This window comes from Suncus etruscus, chromosome 17 (genome assembly GCF_024139225.1).
Source record: "Suncus etruscus isolate mSunEtr1 chromosome 17, mSunEtr1.pri.cur, whole genome shotgun sequence".
Classification (NCBI taxonomy): domain Eukaryota; kingdom Metazoa; phylum Chordata; class Mammalia; order Eulipotyphla; family Soricidae; genus Suncus; species Suncus etruscus.
Window position 1 is genome coordinate 71,018,988 of NC_064864.1, and position 16,537 is coordinate 71,035,524.

The following is a 16,537-nucleotide window of genomic DNA, read 5'->3' on the forward strand; positions in this document are numbered from 1 at the left end:
GGCACCACACTCACTGCAGTGCCTACTGGATTCAGCATCCCCAGACCATAGGGAAGTATTACGACTCTGAGATGGCAGCAGCAATTTCTACCTGGCCAGGACTGTGATATGCAAGGCCCAGAGTGACAGTCACAGGGGCAGGTCTGTGGCTTTGACAGGAACATAGAATCTGAGCACCGAAAAGAGTGACCCTGAGCTCAGGCTGGAGGAGGTTTATGCCCAGTGATAGGAAAATGAGTAAATCATAAATGAAACTCGAGAAGAGAAAGGCCCTCGAAGGAAATATGGGATCCAAAGAGAGCAATGGTAATTCTGAGGGAAAGTCATGCACTGCTTAGTGGTCACATTCAACAGCATCTGATGGCAGGAACCAGGTCCTAGTGAGGCCAAGTCACACTGGACAATGCCAGCTAGAGCTAGCCAGGTGGGATTCTCAGAAGCTTGCATGGTTTTAGGTTACACTTGAGAATTTTTATTTGTTGATTTGGGGGCCATGCTCGATGATGTTCAGGGGTTACTCCTGGCTCTGTGCTCAGGAATGACTCCTGGCAGGCTCTGGGGACTCTATGAAATATTAGGGATGGAACCTGGATCATTCTTGTGCAAGGAAAATGCCCTTCCCACTATTCTATTGCTCCAGCCCTGAGCATTATAGAAGTTAACTTTACATTTTTTAAGGTCAATATCATGGGTATGATATATTTTCTACAAAATGCTTACAATAAAAATCCAAGTGGTATAGACAATAAATAATTATACAATATAAATTTTGAACTTCAAAGCTAGGGAAGATGGGGAAATCAAATAAGAGGAGAAAACTAAAACAAATTAAGCAAAAATCACCATATATTTTGCTCTATAAGATGCACCTGACCATAAGACGCACATAGCTTTTAGACGAGAAAAACAAAAAAATATATATTCTAAAGCAAATGGTGTGCTAAAATACTTAATAAACTATAACAGAATAATATTTTAGTCAACGTGACATTAAGAATCATTATGACTGTCTCTCCTCCCCTGCACTCAGGCTTCAGCTCCAGGAGGCATTTTCTCCATAAGACTCATCTTTGGGGGCGGAAAGTGCATCTTATGGTACAAGAAATATAGTATTCATTTTTTTCAAGTCAGTGTACTGCACTGATTGGTTTTCCAAACACCACATGTGCTTCCCCCCATACCCAGCACCACCAGGAATGATTGCTGAACAAAGAGTCAGGGATAATACTAGAAATGCCCAGTACTAGAATGCCTCTTCCTTAAAACAAAAGAGAATTTTAAAATATCTATATATCAGGGCTGGAGCAAAAGTACTGCAAGTAGGGCACCGTCTTATACACAACAGTCCAGGGTTCGATCCCTGGCATCCTATGTGGTCTCTTGAGCCTGCCAGAAGTGATCCTTGAATGCAAAGTCAGGAGTAGTCCCTGAGCAGTACTGGGTATGGCCCCTCCAAAACCAAGACAATTTATCTGTTGCTGCTCTTACAAAATAGAAAAGTTTAAAATGAAATAATGAAAATCATCTTTATATTAATATCATTACCTAGAAGAGAACAGAGAGAATCTATATACTGATAATTGTTCCATTTCCAAGAAGATAAAAATGCAGCAATAAATGCTGACAAAGATGTTGCTCCTTCCACTAAGCAAAAACGTGCAAACATATATTCATAGTAAGAGATTTGAATTCTACTGTGATTTTTAACACAATAGTAGGTGTGGTAGTTTTGGAGGAAATCAACCTGTCACCATCAGTGGTTAGATTATTGCTCTCTAGAAAATCCCCCCCCTCTACCAGTGTAGGGAGGTGAGCGAAGATGAGTATATTATCTAAGTGGAGGAGTCACAGGCTCAACACCCAACATTGCATAGCCACCCAAGCATCTCAAACCAAAAACTAGAACAAAAATAGCCAAGAATCATCTTCTCAAACACAAACAGAACATTTGTTCATGTCCCATCAAACAAAATTTCAATTAATCTTGAAATTGTCATCATACAAATCTCAAACACAAAGTACTGACACTTATAAAAACCAAAGTTCAAAAAGGACTAAAATCTTTGAATCTGGGAAATTTAAAAACATGTCTACAAGTTTCATTGAGAGGCTTGAGGACCAGCACAGAGAATAAGGCACTTGCCTTGCACACAGCCAAGATGTGTTCAATCTCCAGCATCCCATATGGCTCCCTGAACCCCATAAGGAGTGATCCTTGAGCATAGAATCAGGAGTAACCCCTGAGCATTCCTGGATGAGGCTCCCAAATAAAAGTAAACAAACAAATAAAAGACACATTGGTCAAATAAATTATAATAGTAGCTCTTAGAACTGATAGTATGAATGTTCTCTATGTAAAACTATCAGGCATGCGAAACAGAGTGTGGAAACGCAAATACTTGGGTTTCTACTCCAGAGATGGGGGCGGGTGTGGATGTCTATGGAGGATTGTTCAGGAGAAAGGAATTTAAAACAAAAAAGAAGGCATGGAAGATTGTCAAAAGAAAGCATGGCCAGTTCTTTGCAAAGCAAATAGACAAATTTCTGGCACTATTTTTCAGGCGGGGGGGGGGGGGGCAGGCACAAATAATGTGGGGAAAAAAATGAAGCCAAATGGGAATTGTTTAATGTTTTAAAGATTTTTTAAGCCACAAACAACTTAGTGGCATTAAACATAGCAATTTAAATTAAATGAAAATATTTCTAGAAAAAGTTCTAACCAATAATTTACTCAGGAATGAAAAAAAAGAAAATCGAATCAATATTTAAAATGTTTCCCCTCAAAAAGGAGGAAAACACCAGTCTGATGGTTTTCTAGTGAATTTTATCAAACTTGTAAGGAAACGATCATTTTAGCCTCCTAAAAATAATTGCACTAAATATGAGTTAATGCTCTTTAATTTGTTCAGTGAAATTGTGGAAATCTTGTCTCCAAGATTCACCTAGACTAAGACAGCACCAAACAAGGGCACTTAGACTATTTTCATCCAAGTTTCGGTTTATATCCTTAAGCAAAATGTTAATCCAATAAAAATCTACTTAAATAAGTGATTAACTTTGATTTTAATATTACTTCAGCTCTTATTAAGCACAATTGTTAAAATTTATATAATGAAGTCCTCTATTCTCCTTCCCAAACCAACTGTAAACTTAAGTATAAATGATAGAACAATAAAAAATCTAGAAAATGACTTGCAAAAACAATTCTATGGATTTATTTAAAGAAAGATTTCTCAAACCCATCTCTCCAGGTAAACAAAAGGATTGATAAATTGAACTTGATCACAATTACAAATTTTTGTGCAATAAAACAGCATGAAGAGTAAAAAGCAATTCACAGAGCTCTGTGAAAGTTTTATTACTGGAATTTATAAAAATTCCTATGAACCAGTAAAAAAATAAACAAGACATACAAAGAGAACTTTATATGGGTATAACCAAGTGCTATAAACAGAAAAAAAGTTTCACACTCACATTAGTAGTCACAGAAAGGGACTTGGAATCCAACTGAGAAAAAAAACAAACAAACTATGCACCAGTGAAAAGGGCTAAAATGAAGAAGATTGACAGCATCAAATTGAGAAGAGAATATGGAGCAACTGGAACTGACCATCATATTGATGGTCAGAGGTTGGAGAATGAACTGATCCAACCATCTGAAAATCTCCCCTTCATTCAAGTCCTTTTAAGTATTTGTGTGCCCAGTGGCATTCTGTGACTTCATCCTGGTTGAATAGAGGAAGCTTCATTCCAGTAGAAGCACTGACAGTGATGCTTACACATGCTTTTGTACACATGTGTTCTTATGAAAACAAATGCCTGTAGATTATGCCATGGCAGGTCCATACTAAGAATTATGCTGCATGGGAAAATGAGCAAAATATAATGCAAAGACACAAAAGTGATCCAAGTTTACAGAACAATTGTATGAATGCTAAGTCAATGGGAAGAAAGAAGTCTTCATAGAAGAAAGCAGTGGCTAGAGAACAGGAAGAAATGTCAGCCCTGAGTTGGCCTTTGGAAGTCTGTTAACACAGAACTCAGCAGAGGCTATAAACCGATAAAAGGAGCTAAAATTACCAAGAGCAGTATATGTCAGTGTTACCACTTCAGGAACAATTTGGTACTATCTGGCAAAAGTACCATGTGTATGACCCATGGTCACAGATGTCCAACCTGCTGAATTCCTTGTAATTCTCCAGCAGTGCTCACTCCAGGCTTGTTTTATTTTGTTTATATTTATAGCAGCGGGGCATTCAAATGTCCATTGGAAACAACTTCAATGTCCATTTACAGGATTTGGGCAAACAATTATGAATAGACTCGCTCAAAGCAATATTAGAGATGATGCTAAAAATGAATAGCTACAGGTATTTTTTGAGAGCTTTCTGGACCATGAATAAAAAGCACAATTTCAATGGTTACATACACACATGGGAGTACCCCCTCTAAACTCTCTCTCTCTCTCTCTCTCTCTCTCTCTCTCTCTCTCTCTCTCTCTCTCTCTTTCTGAGGATGGCCTCTAGAGAAGGGAGATGCCTGGGCTTTTAGCAGTGGACCCCACTGAGAAGGAAAACATCCTGGAAACAGGGCTCTGAGCAAGGAACCAGGTAGAGAATGGGCTTCACATTGGAAATCTCTTCTATTTGCTTTTCTGAATAAGTTATGTGCTAGCCATTGTTAGTTGTGTGAAGACCCCCTTCCTTAAACTGGCTTTATATGAGAGTAACTGCTTTCATTCTTTGTAAAGAAGGAAATAATAATGTAAAGAAGGAAATAATAATGTTCCCATGTGCCAGGGAGATAGTATGGAGGCAAGGCATTTGCCTTGCATGCAGAGGACGGTGGTTCGAATCCCGGCATCCCATATGGTCCCCTGTGCCTGCCAGGGGCGATTTCTGAGCATAGAGCCAGGAGGAACCCCTGAGCACTGGCAGGTGTGACCCCCCAAAAAATAATAATGTCCCCTTGTCGAGGGAAATAGAAAGCCTGTCTAGAGTACAAGCGGGGGTTGGGTGGGGAGGAGGGAGATTTGGGAATTGGTGATGGGAATGTTGCACTGGTGATGGGTGGTGTTCTTTACATAACTGAAACCCAAACACAATCATGTATGTAATCAAGGTGTTTAAATAAAATATATATAAAAAAGAAACTTAAAAAAATGCTGTGATCATGAGTTAATTTTTTTTAACAATTATGATAATAAAATGATTCCTTTTTCTATCAAGTGAGACATATGCATGTATACTTTAAGTTATCTTTCTGCATACATTCATGATTATTTTTATTCTTGTTTCCCAACTCTCAGTCTTTATCTATTTGTAATTTCTATCACTTTTTCAAGATATATATTTCTAGATCTTAATAAAAACTTACAAATATAAAAAAAAGTAATGTCCCCTTGTCAATCAATCTTCAGGGAATGGTCAAGCTTCCAGTTTCACCCACTGTCCATATGCTACCATTCCTCTACAGAACACTTTCTGCTTGAAAAAACAGAAACCCCCCTGTGACTCTGCAACTCTCTCAACTCCTCCATCTCCTCCCTGCATTTGCACTCTCTTTGTCTCCTCCGACTCTCATCCAACAACTCTCAGGAGCTCACCTTGATAATTTGGCTTTGACTGGCTTGTTCCATCTACAAAATATACTCAGCCTCGTTTAGACTGAATCATGAGCCAGCCCTGCTCTGTCTGTCTTTGAAGGTTGAACAACATTCATCCTGACCACATGTATCTATCCTTCCATCAAATGGCTCTTTGCTGATTCTCCCCTTTGTCTGCCTTGATAATAAGGCTGCGTGGCTATCGATCATTACCAGTGCAAACCCTTTTTGGGGTGCATGTATACCCAGAAATAGAGCCACTAGATCATATGGTAATTACATACAGTTCCTTAAAAAACTGCAGCCTGAAGGGGCCGGAGAGATAGCATGGAGGTAAGGCGTTTGCCTTGCATGCAGAAGGACAGAGGTTTGAATCCCGGCATCCCATATGATCTCCCGAGCCTGCCAGGAGCGATTTCTGAGCACAGAGCCAGAAGTAACCCCTGAGCGCTGCCGGGTGTGACCTAAAAACCAAAAAAAAAAAAAAAATGCAGCTTGAGGTGATTCAATCAACACATCAACATGCTAGAGTGTAATTGTACAACATCTGTAGCACAGCTGGTCATACACCTAAGCTTTATGGTCCAGAGACCCAATAGGATAGAACCATAATGTCCATTTAATCTTAATCATCATTGATGGGTGATTGACTATATTTGAATATTTGAGGAACTACTCTATGTTTTCATGTTAGGAACTTTCTAGAGGGGTCATGCCATTTTTCAGACTTTCTTTTCCTAGAATTGAAACTTTCCTCCAAAGTCCCATTATCTTTTGAGTCCTCTCACCATGACCACAGGAGAAAAAAAAAGTTTGCATTTTTTTCTTTTTTCTTTTTTCGGTTCATGTCAGAAGGGTCAAGTGCCACCGTCATAACAAGGTTAAAGGGAAGCACCTATCACACAGACATGTGAAAACCAGATCATCATGCTTATGAACTGGAAAAGGATTGCATTTTTTAAGATTTTCCTTCATCTGCAGAGTGTGCTCAGATCTTGTTTATATGGTGTGTAGGTGCGAACCATGTCCTTTGCAGAACACCCTTGTCCACTTTCATCAGCCTATCACTTTAGGATAATAAATCTGAATAGGACTTTTCTTCTAATATTATCTATCACAGATCAACTTCAGAAGAGCTGTTCAGAAAGTGAGCCAAAATTCTAGAATAAAATATTATGTACTAAGCGAAAATTTCCTGCTGATGTATATCCTCCTTGTTATCCCATACACCATCACTTGTGAACAATTTTTCAAAAATTCAGATATCAATAAGTAAAATGGTCCTTACATGACTGAATTCAAATTCTCCTAAGTAATTTTTAGTATCATTGTTGCACTAAAAATACAGACAGGTAAGTAGTAAATTCAATGCAGATCAAATTATAAAAAGGAAAGAGAAGAAAATATGTAGAATTGTACCAATTTATAATATCTGTGGAGAGATTAAGAATTAATCATATAGGGGCTGGAGTGGTGGCACAGTGATAGGGCATTTGCCTTGCACACAGTTGATCTAGGACGGACCGTGGTTTGATCCCCCAGCATCTCGTATAATCCCCTCAAACCAGGAGAGATTTCTGATTGCATAGCCAGGAGTAACCCCTGAGCATCACCAGGTATGACCCCAAAACAAAAACAAAAGAATTAATCATATGAACATTTTAAGGCCAGTCAGAAGTCTATTTGCCTGGAAATAAACACTTCAAGGAATGTGTCCAGAGAAGGAGAATTCTAAACTCCATTAGTCTGAGAAGAGGCTAGGAAAAGTAGCTTGTTTGTCACCTTCAGACTTGTCCTGCAGCTGTCCTGGGGTCGCTCATGTTCCTTTTCTTCACAAACGAGGAGGTCTGGGTGCTCCAGTTTATAGTGTGTGTGTGTGTGTGTGTGTGTGTGTGTGTGTGTGTGTGTGTATGTGTGTGTGTATGTGTGTGTGTGAGAGAGAGAGAGAATATGTGTGAAAGAGAGTGTGTATGAGTGCATGTGAGCATGTGTAAGAGTTGTGTATGAGTGTGTGTGAGAATATGCGAAAGGGTGTGAATGTGTGTTAGTGCATGTGTGTAGTATGTGAGTGTGTGTGAGTGTGTGAATATATGAATATGTGACTGAGCATAGGTGTTTGTGTATGAGTGAGGGTGGTATTAAGAGAAGCTCCTGCACAGATTGCTGTGGAATTATTACCGTGAAGGGCCATTGACTCCCTGAACCCCACTCTCACCCCTGTGCTTTCAATGAAGGAGCTCTTCTTTCCTTGCTCATGTCGTTCTATGGCTGGGAAATCATATCCTCTCTCCTTCCTACTTTCTTTTCTAGTGCTGTAGTTGACTGATTATCTCAAAGCGTCTTTTTATGGCCTTCCCCAAGTTCCCTGCTGCGCCTCTGCCAACGCCTTCCCCAGCAGAGGGACAGAATGAGTGCTTCACTGCTGGGATCAGATCTTAAATGGCTCTGCTGAAAACCCATAGAAAACCCAGAACATTCCTATTATATAACTTAGAGTCAATTAGCTCAGGCTTTTATGTTTTGCTAAATTGGCAAAAAGTATTTCACGGATGATTCTGAATTACAGCCTCAGTTTGATCCTCTTTTCCATCCTTTTGATGGCAAATCTCTGTGTGTGCAGCTGACCTGGGCATCCTCCAAGCTCTGCAGCGGCGCAGGCGCAGGTCCGAGCCATAGAGGCAGGATTGAATCCTCACTCCTACCTCATCTCCTTTTGACTTTTCTTCCTGAGATGCTTTATCAACTCCTGCAGAGTCCAAGATGAGATTTCAAAAAGAAATTAAAACTTTCAGCATTATTGGTATTTCTATGGGAGCATTTGTACGTGTGTTTTTAAAAAGGTGTAAATCTAAAAATCAGATTTACTATAATTCTGTGTTTTAGTTAATGTATTTAATTTAATTTAATAATTTAATTTTAATTCATAATTTAATTTTATTTAATATTGACGCTATTATCAAAATAAAAAATAACATGGTTCCATACAGGCACTAATACTAAGACCATAAAATAAGGGGGTTACCAAAGCAATATTAAGTACATACTTAGTGGGGCTGGGGTTTGAGAAAAATGAACATTCTGTGAACCCTCAGAATCCTGTGGACCAGCTTACAATTGGGAAATCTCACACATCTCCTCGGATCCATTTAGCAAATGGACAGAGATGCTCTGGTGGGGGTCGGGGGGCAAGGCAGGAAATTTGGAACTGGGAGACTGTGGCCAAGTAGCATATTTTGGCCAGCCATGGGCTCCATCTCTCAGTACCCAGAATATACATGGAGTAAATCTCTCCTAAAATAATGGGGACCCCCCTGGGCATCTCCCTGTAGCCTCTGACCCAAGGCTCTGGGTGGATTTATGATGGGGCAGAAGCAATTTTTCTCCAGGGCCACAGGCAAGCTGCCCCCAGGCCCCAAGTTCCTGCTGCCACAACAAGGCCCAGAACTCAGAGATGTGAAGTGTGAATGTCACATGCTCCCAGCCCAGTTTGAAAGAAGGGTCAGAAAATACTATTGTTTCCCCCACATTTGATCCAAATATCCAGGGTTGTGATGAGTCTCTGTCAGGAATCCCTCTGAGTGATCAGTGACCGAGTACTAAGGACACACGTGTTCTCAAGATCCGACTGAGAAACAGAAACAAAACAAAAACAAAACCATGTTCTTGTTGTGCTTGAATTTGGGGTCACACAGCCGATAGTGTTAGTGCAAACCAGGTCTTTGAACCTCAGAAAGGCTCAGGGTTGGTTCACAGTTTCCAGTAAGATTCCCTGTTGCCGCCTGTCTCGTGTAGCCAGGCCTTCCCAGAGAGGAGAAGCAGCTGCACACAGATGCTGGAGTCCAGGGAGGCAGAATGCTGGCCTAAGAGGTAAATAGAGGCCTTTAAAATAGTTCCCATTTGTATCTTAATTATTTTTCATTGGTCTGTTTTCCCATTGCCTTTCACATGGCTTTTTTCTCCCCCCCCAGGGGGAAGGGGCCTTGTTTGGATCTCAATAAATGGGAGGCCCGAGAGCTTAGGAGTGACCTGCCATCTAGGCTTGTGGTTCCACATGGTAGAGCAACTGGCTTGTGGGTGAACGAACAGCTTGCAGTATGAGTTTTCTTGCCTGCTATAACCTCCATATCTGTGTGGATTACTTATTGTGGGGAATTACTACCAAACCTGCTTCTCCTATTCTCCCCAGATAGAGGGTATGGGATTCCCCTTTCCTCACTGGGGACTGTGGAACATTCAACCTGAACTGCAACACTAGCCCTTCATTTGCCAAAGCTATGCCTGCCCCATGGAAGATCAGCCTTCTGGAGACTTCCACAAGAGCCCTTTTTCAATCTGGTGCAACAGAGAGAAGCCCTGGGTCCCTCTTGAGTCCCCTGCCATGTTTCCTCTACCAGTTTGGCCTCCCTAGATCTCCTCTGTCAAAGACCCCAGGACCCACTGGGCTTGGCAGAACCAACGTTTCATACTAAGATTCTTACTGATGCCAAGAATCCTATTGCCCATTCTGACACCCATGTTGTTCGTGACTCAAATGTGGATAGTTGAGGTCAGTCTCTTGTTGCATTGCCCAGCCAGTTCCACCAAGGCAGGGTAGCTCTGAGTCAAGACTTTCACCCCTCAGAGGACCCTTGGGCACTGGGGTAGCACCCAGGTGTGGGAGGCTGGTCCTGTCCTCGTTGGCTGGCCAAAAGTGAGGTTGGAGCTGGAACAAGCTCAGAAAGAGGCACCAACACAGCACTGGTTCCCCAGGATGGCATTGGGCAGCTGTACAGGGCCTGACAGCAAGTCTTAGGAAGTATCAATAGACAAATGTTCTTCCTTGTCTCCATAGGACAGGATGGACTGCAGAGAACCAGTGGTTGAGAGAGATGGAAGCCAAGATGGCTGGGCAGTGGTGGGAAGATTGGAGCTTCTGGTACAGCATTTGTGATGTTCTTCCCCTCACTTCCTCTTTCTTCCTTCCTTCTTCCCTTCTCTCTCCTTTCTTTCCTTTCCTCCCTTCTCCCCTTCCTCTTCTTCCCTTCCTTTCTCTCCTTTCTCCTCTCCCCTTCCTCTTGTCTTCCTCCTTCCTTCCTCTCCCCTGCCCTATACTCTTCTGTGCCCTCTTCCTTGGACCCCTTGGTCTGCCCCTCTGCCCCTAAGTCCTCTCTGTCCTCATTCTCTGCCCCCCTAACTCAGAGCTGCACACCCAGCCTCACATCACACCTCAGCCCTAATGCCACCCTCAGGTCTGGCTCTGCAACTCTCCAGCTGCCCTTGTGCGCAGCCAAGCTCGGTCAGTACCACTCGCAGGACTGCCACAGGGATGTCTTCGATACCAGCCAAGCATGATGTGCTGCCCAGGTGCCCTCTGACTCCAGCCCCACCCAGACTCATGACGAGCGCCCCTCCTTGGCTCCCCAAGATCAAGGTGTGTGTCCATCGAAGGGATGCAGGTACAAATGTGCCTCCTTTCTGCACTTTAGAAATAGGGGCCTCAAGTGTCTAAGCCAGCTTGGTTAAACACGGTTTCCCAAGTAAAGAACAGGGAAAAGTCAGGCTGAGCAATAGTGCCCTGAGTCCCTCAACTTTCCTCTGCAGAGACAGGAGATAGGCCTATATCATAGTCGGGCCCATGTCTCATGCAGCTGCGACTCCAGGCAGATCCTCTGTTCCCCCACTTGAAGCGAGCAAAGAATAGAATTTGGAATAACTGTCCCCCATAGCCCACGTCACAGAGAACCTCCTTTCCCGGCTTGTTCCATATCAGAAGCTGAGTCATGTCACTGGGGAATAAAATCAGGTTGGAGAGTGTGTAAAGGATTTGGTATCAGTGCCCAAAGTTGGGCTGCTCCTGTGCCTTCCTGGGGAGGAGGAGCCTGGTGACCGGCTGGAGGGAACATCGTCTTCACAGACACAACAAACACCTTTCCAGCTGCTGGCCAGAGTGGAGCTGCAGCTGAGTAGACTTCCTGGGTAGCCTGAGAGAGCGACTCAGCTCACCCTCCACTGTCTAGCACTGGGCCCTATCCCCACAGCCCTTTCTTGTTTACTAAAAATCCCCGATTTGGGCTTCTGAGTCACACCTTGGCATATTGCCTGGCTCTGCAGGGATGCAGAGACCTGCCTCTGTCCCCCACAGCCCTGTGCCTTTTCCCTGGCCCACCCAGCAGGGCGGGAACTCTCAGACCTGCAGAGTGGGTGATGGGGAACTTGGTGCCACCCTGGTGGACGAAGTGAAAATGAATCGGATATGAAAATGTGGGAGGCAATAAATTAGCACCCCTCAGGGGCGTGAGGGCAGCTCGGTGACACCCATTTCTGGGAAGCGAAAATGAACAATCCCCCCGTCCAGTTCTGAGCCTGATGGGATTCTGCCAAGAACCCTGGCAGACTGTCTGCAGCCACGATCCACGGAGCCTCTCCCCTCATCCTGCATTTTATTCAAAAGGAAGGTCTTTGGCATTTAGAAACATAAAAATCTAACAAGGATTGGCCATGGGGATTCTGCATCTCCACCCACCCCCAGTGTTTCTTCTAGAAAACAATGCTTTCTGCATCTTTTTCTTCCTGAAGATGCTCAGTACAGGTGCGGAAACCACCCATGAGGAAACAATAGAGGAAAATCTCTAACTGTGAAGCTGGGTGGTTTTTCTGCATCCTCTGGGCTCAACCTGCTGGATCTTGGATTTGAAGAACTCAATCCCCAGAACCTGCTCTGTAAACGTTCCCCTTGAAAACATGTTAGGGAGGAACCTTTACAGTTGACCCCTTCATCCCTCATCCCTTATCCCACCTCTAGAAATCTGGAATCAAATTCACATTCAAATAGCTTTTAACAATGTATTTGTGTTAACTGTTTAACTAGGAAAACATTCTGTTCCGTCGTTGGAAGAGCCTGTTACTAGCATTTTAGATCAATTTCTTGCTTCTAGAATCATGTCTCACACAAGCTCAGACTTTGGACACTCCTCGGGGAGAGCAAATTGGAAGATTCACATTGGTTTTGCTCCTCCTGAAAGGTTAGAAAGCAGACACTCCTAGATGCGCCCTGCCTTGGTTTGCATGGGGGTTTCCAGACTAAATAATAGGGTCTTTTATATATTTCGTCTTTCCTTTTTAAAAATAAGGTCAGGCCTTTCCATGAATTGTCCAATTTTAATTATAAAGTAAATGAGAATCATCTTTAATGAGAGGAGATATTATTCTACTCAGACTTTAACTCTCTAAAAAAAAAGTCCAAAAAATCATATTTATATTAAGGATAAGACTTCAGGAAATGTTGCTGGATTAAACAGAACCACAAGATACTAATAATTTCTATCACATCTCTTTTTAAACAGGCCAAAAATAAATTTATTAGCTCTCATTTTTTTCTATGGGTTTCTTCCTCCCCACAAATATTTTTCTTATCGGTAATTTAAAAAGAAATTAAATTAAAAAATTAAATTAAAAATTAAAAATTAAATTAAAAAGAGAGAGAAAGAAAGAAAGAAAGAAAGAAAGAAAGAAAGAAAGAAAGAAAGAAAGAAAGAAAGAAAGAAAGAAAGAAAGAAAGAAAGAAAGAAAGAAAGAAAGAAGGAAGAAAGAAAGAAAGAAAGAAAGAAAGAAAGAAAGAAAGAAAGAAAGAAAGAAAGAAAGAAAGAAAGAAAGAAAGAAAGAAAGAAAGAAAGAAAGAAGAAAGAAAGAAAGAAAGAAAGAAAGAAAGAAAGAAAGAAAGAAAGAAGAAAGAAAGAAAGAAAGAAAGAAAGAAAGAAAGAAAATGAAAGAGAAAGAGAAAGAAAGAAAATGAAAGAGAAAGAAAGAAAGAAAGAAAGAGAGAGAGAGAAGAAAGAAAGAAAGAAAGAAAGAAAGAAAGAAAGAAAGAAAGAAAGAAAGAAAGAAAGAAAGAAAGAAAGAAAGAAAGAAAGAAAGAAAGAAAGAAAGAAAGAAAGAAAGAAAGAAAGAAAGAAAGAAAGAAAGAAAGAAAGAAAGAAAGAAAGAAAGAAAGAAAGAAAGAAAGAAAGAAAGAAAGAAAGAGGAAGAAAGAGAAAGAGAGTGAGATGCGATGCTTTGGCCCAAAATATTTTCAAGCCTTGCCATAGCAATCCTGACTTAGTCAGTTAACAGCCACATAGTTAACAGCATAAAGATAGGATGTTTTCTGCATTTAATCTTCTGAGACTAGAATTTTAGCACAGCTGAAGTAGTGTTAAATTGATTCGGCTGTGTCTAGGTCTCTTGCCCTTTTCTGGCTTGGAGACAACTCCTAGGAACTGAATCGTGTCCAAAGCAGGGAAGAGGGTCACATCCGCAGTGGAGACAGGATGGGTCACATGGGACCCCTCGTGCTGCTCCATTGCCCACAGAGGCAGTAGGAAGCAGGTCTGGCCATAGCTGTACATGGTCAAGAAGGGAAAAGAGGGGCTGAAGCAATAAGACATCGGGGATGATGTTTGCCTGGCACGTGGCCAATCTGAGGTCCATCCCCAGAACCCCACATGATTCTCCAATCATATGATTGCCCAATCACTACTGCCGGGAGTAATTCCTGAGCACAGATTCATGAGTAACCTCTGAGCACTGATGAATGTGGCTAAAACCTTAAAAAAAAAAGCAAGATTTGGTGGGTCCTAGAGATGACTCTTACATTCATGTCAGTGCCCTTTGCCTCTCACTGAGCTGTGGTGCCTCTGCGCTGGGGAGGCCCCAAGCTGGCATCCTCAAAGTTAGTTAATGGACTGATGGATGAGGCTACTGGTCTTGCTACTGGGCCACGGATTCTGTCGACAGAAGAAAACATTGTCATAACTGGGGCCCCAGAACCTTCCATGGGAACTGCAGAGGCAGCCTCGACCTCCTGCATGTAAGCACGTGTGTAGTGGGTGGGGCCTTCCTTCAGCTGCTGGGAGGGGGAAATGGAGAGAGAGAGGGAGAGAGAGAAAGAGGGAGTGATAGAGAAAGGGAGGGAAAGAGGATAGGAGTGAGGAAAAGAGAAAAGGAGAGAGGAGAGAAGGGAGAGGGAGGAATAAAAGAGAAAGCAGAGAGGAGAGGGGGAGAAGCATGATGGAGGAAAGCATCTTTGCACACCCCTGTCCTGTCTTGTCCTTGCTTCCCAGAGGCAATTTTGGTGGCAGACAAGGTGTCATTTATCCCTGTCCTGTGTCCCTCCATGCTCCTGAGCCCGGGGATAGGCTGTGCAAGAGATGGATGAAAGCACAGGCTGCATTTGCTTGCCACGAGAGAGACTCACATGCTTGCAGAGGGCAAACACACACGGGCATGAATCCTGTGTGCATGCATCAACACATGCAAACGCATGCATATATACATACACACACTATGTACACACACTTACGTACACAGTCCTCAAGGATCTGCGGCCACAGAACCAGCAACACTTGAGAATGAACATAGGGTCTCAGCTGAAGTTCATGCCAAGCCCCGGGGAAAGGGCAGGGGACAGAGACAGGGTCAGGTTCGGGTAGGGCAGAGGACAGCCTACTCCTGCCTGGGTGTGTGCTCTGGCCCCTCCAGGCCCACCAGAGCCCTCTTAGTTTTCTTCACCCCCCACCTCAGCCTCTCCTGGCTCCTGTTTTCACTGAGGGGTGCCACGAGTGAGGGACATTTGCAGCCTCCCCATAGCACCCAGGGCTGTACTGATGGAAGCTGTGGGGAGGTCTGGAAGTTTCCTGAGAGATCGCAGGTCCTTGCTATGAACCTGCATGGCTATGTCTTATGGATCAGAATGACTGACCATCCCACAGTGAACCCCAACCCCATGGAAACATCAGTGGGTCACTGGGGCAGTTCAGCTGCCCAGAGACACAGGAGGGTATGAGAGAGAGGGTGTGAGAGTGAGGGTGGACAAAGTGAGGGACATGTACATGAGGCTCCCCTGTGTTTTCTCTTCCCCCTTGGCCATGCCTCCACTAAGTCAGCTCTAGGAGAGAAGTTGGGTCCTTGAGAAGGGTCAGTGGGACCTGTGACTGGAAAAGAAGCAGCTGAGACCACTGTGTACTCCACTTCAGTCTCTTCCTCTAGGGTCTCCTCCTCCATCAGCATTACCACTGGCCCAACATGGCCGCATGAAAACGCCAAGGTGGCCATGTAAGGGGCCTCCAAATTTCATTGTGGGGTCCCCACTTTGTGTGTGCTCCATGCATTGCAAAGATAATGGGGCCTGAATTGGGGGTCAACAGAACTGGGAGCTGGCCATACTCTGCACCCCTTCCAGAACATTCTGGGAAACCTCAAGGCCTGCTGGAGCATCTCTGGGCAAATAAACATCTTTTATCTTGCAGGAGCTCCCCCAAAAAGATGGTGGAAAAGTGTAAGGGTAAGAGGCAGCTGTGAGAAGGGGTGACTCCCAGGCTGCAAGGCTCGAAAGGAGGTTCCATTCAACCCCCCCTACTCCTGGCTTATTTCCCTCAAATGCTCAAGTCCCGCCAAGGTGCTGTGGGAGCTTGGGGCAGCGTCCAGCAGGGGTGCCTGGCCCCAGGAGCACTGAGACTGGTTCTGGAGCTACAGAGAGGAAGGTCTGAGCAGGCTACAGGCATATTAGTATCTTCTTCCTCTGCTGCCTCGTCCAAATTTCCCCTGCACTTTGTTTACTGTATATTCCAATAGTGTAATATTAAACAAAAACACCGTGTCCTCCCCAGCATGATTGATCACTGCGCCGAAGCAAGGTCACCTCGTAGGGACAGGCGAGGTGCAGGCAGGAGCGCCCGGAGCGCGCAGTTAACACTATATCCGCATTGTGTGACTGTCACCAGCTAGCCTGTGATTTATTGCTTGGAAGGCTCGGTTCAATTTTTTCTGCCCGACCAAATTGCACATTTTCTAGAAAAAGAAGCAAAAATATTTCAACACATGGATTACCTCAACTCCTCATTTTCCTCCCCAGGACCCATGCACTCATTCTCCGGCAGAAACACGGGGGATAGAACCTTACACTCTCTGTCCCCCACC

At 43.4% G+C, this 16,537-nt stretch overlaps 1 non-coding gene across 1 annotated transcript; it reads right to left on the reverse strand.

The window, feature by feature from the left end:
* Positions 1–6,451: 6,451 nt before the first annotated feature.
* Positions 6,452–6,555, reverse strand: LOC125995129 (small nucleolar RNA U13). The gene has a single exon (XR_007490723.1). It is a non-coding gene; the product is annotated as a small nucleolar RNA U13 (small nucleolar RNA).
* Positions 6,556–16,537: the final 9,982 nt, after the last annotated feature.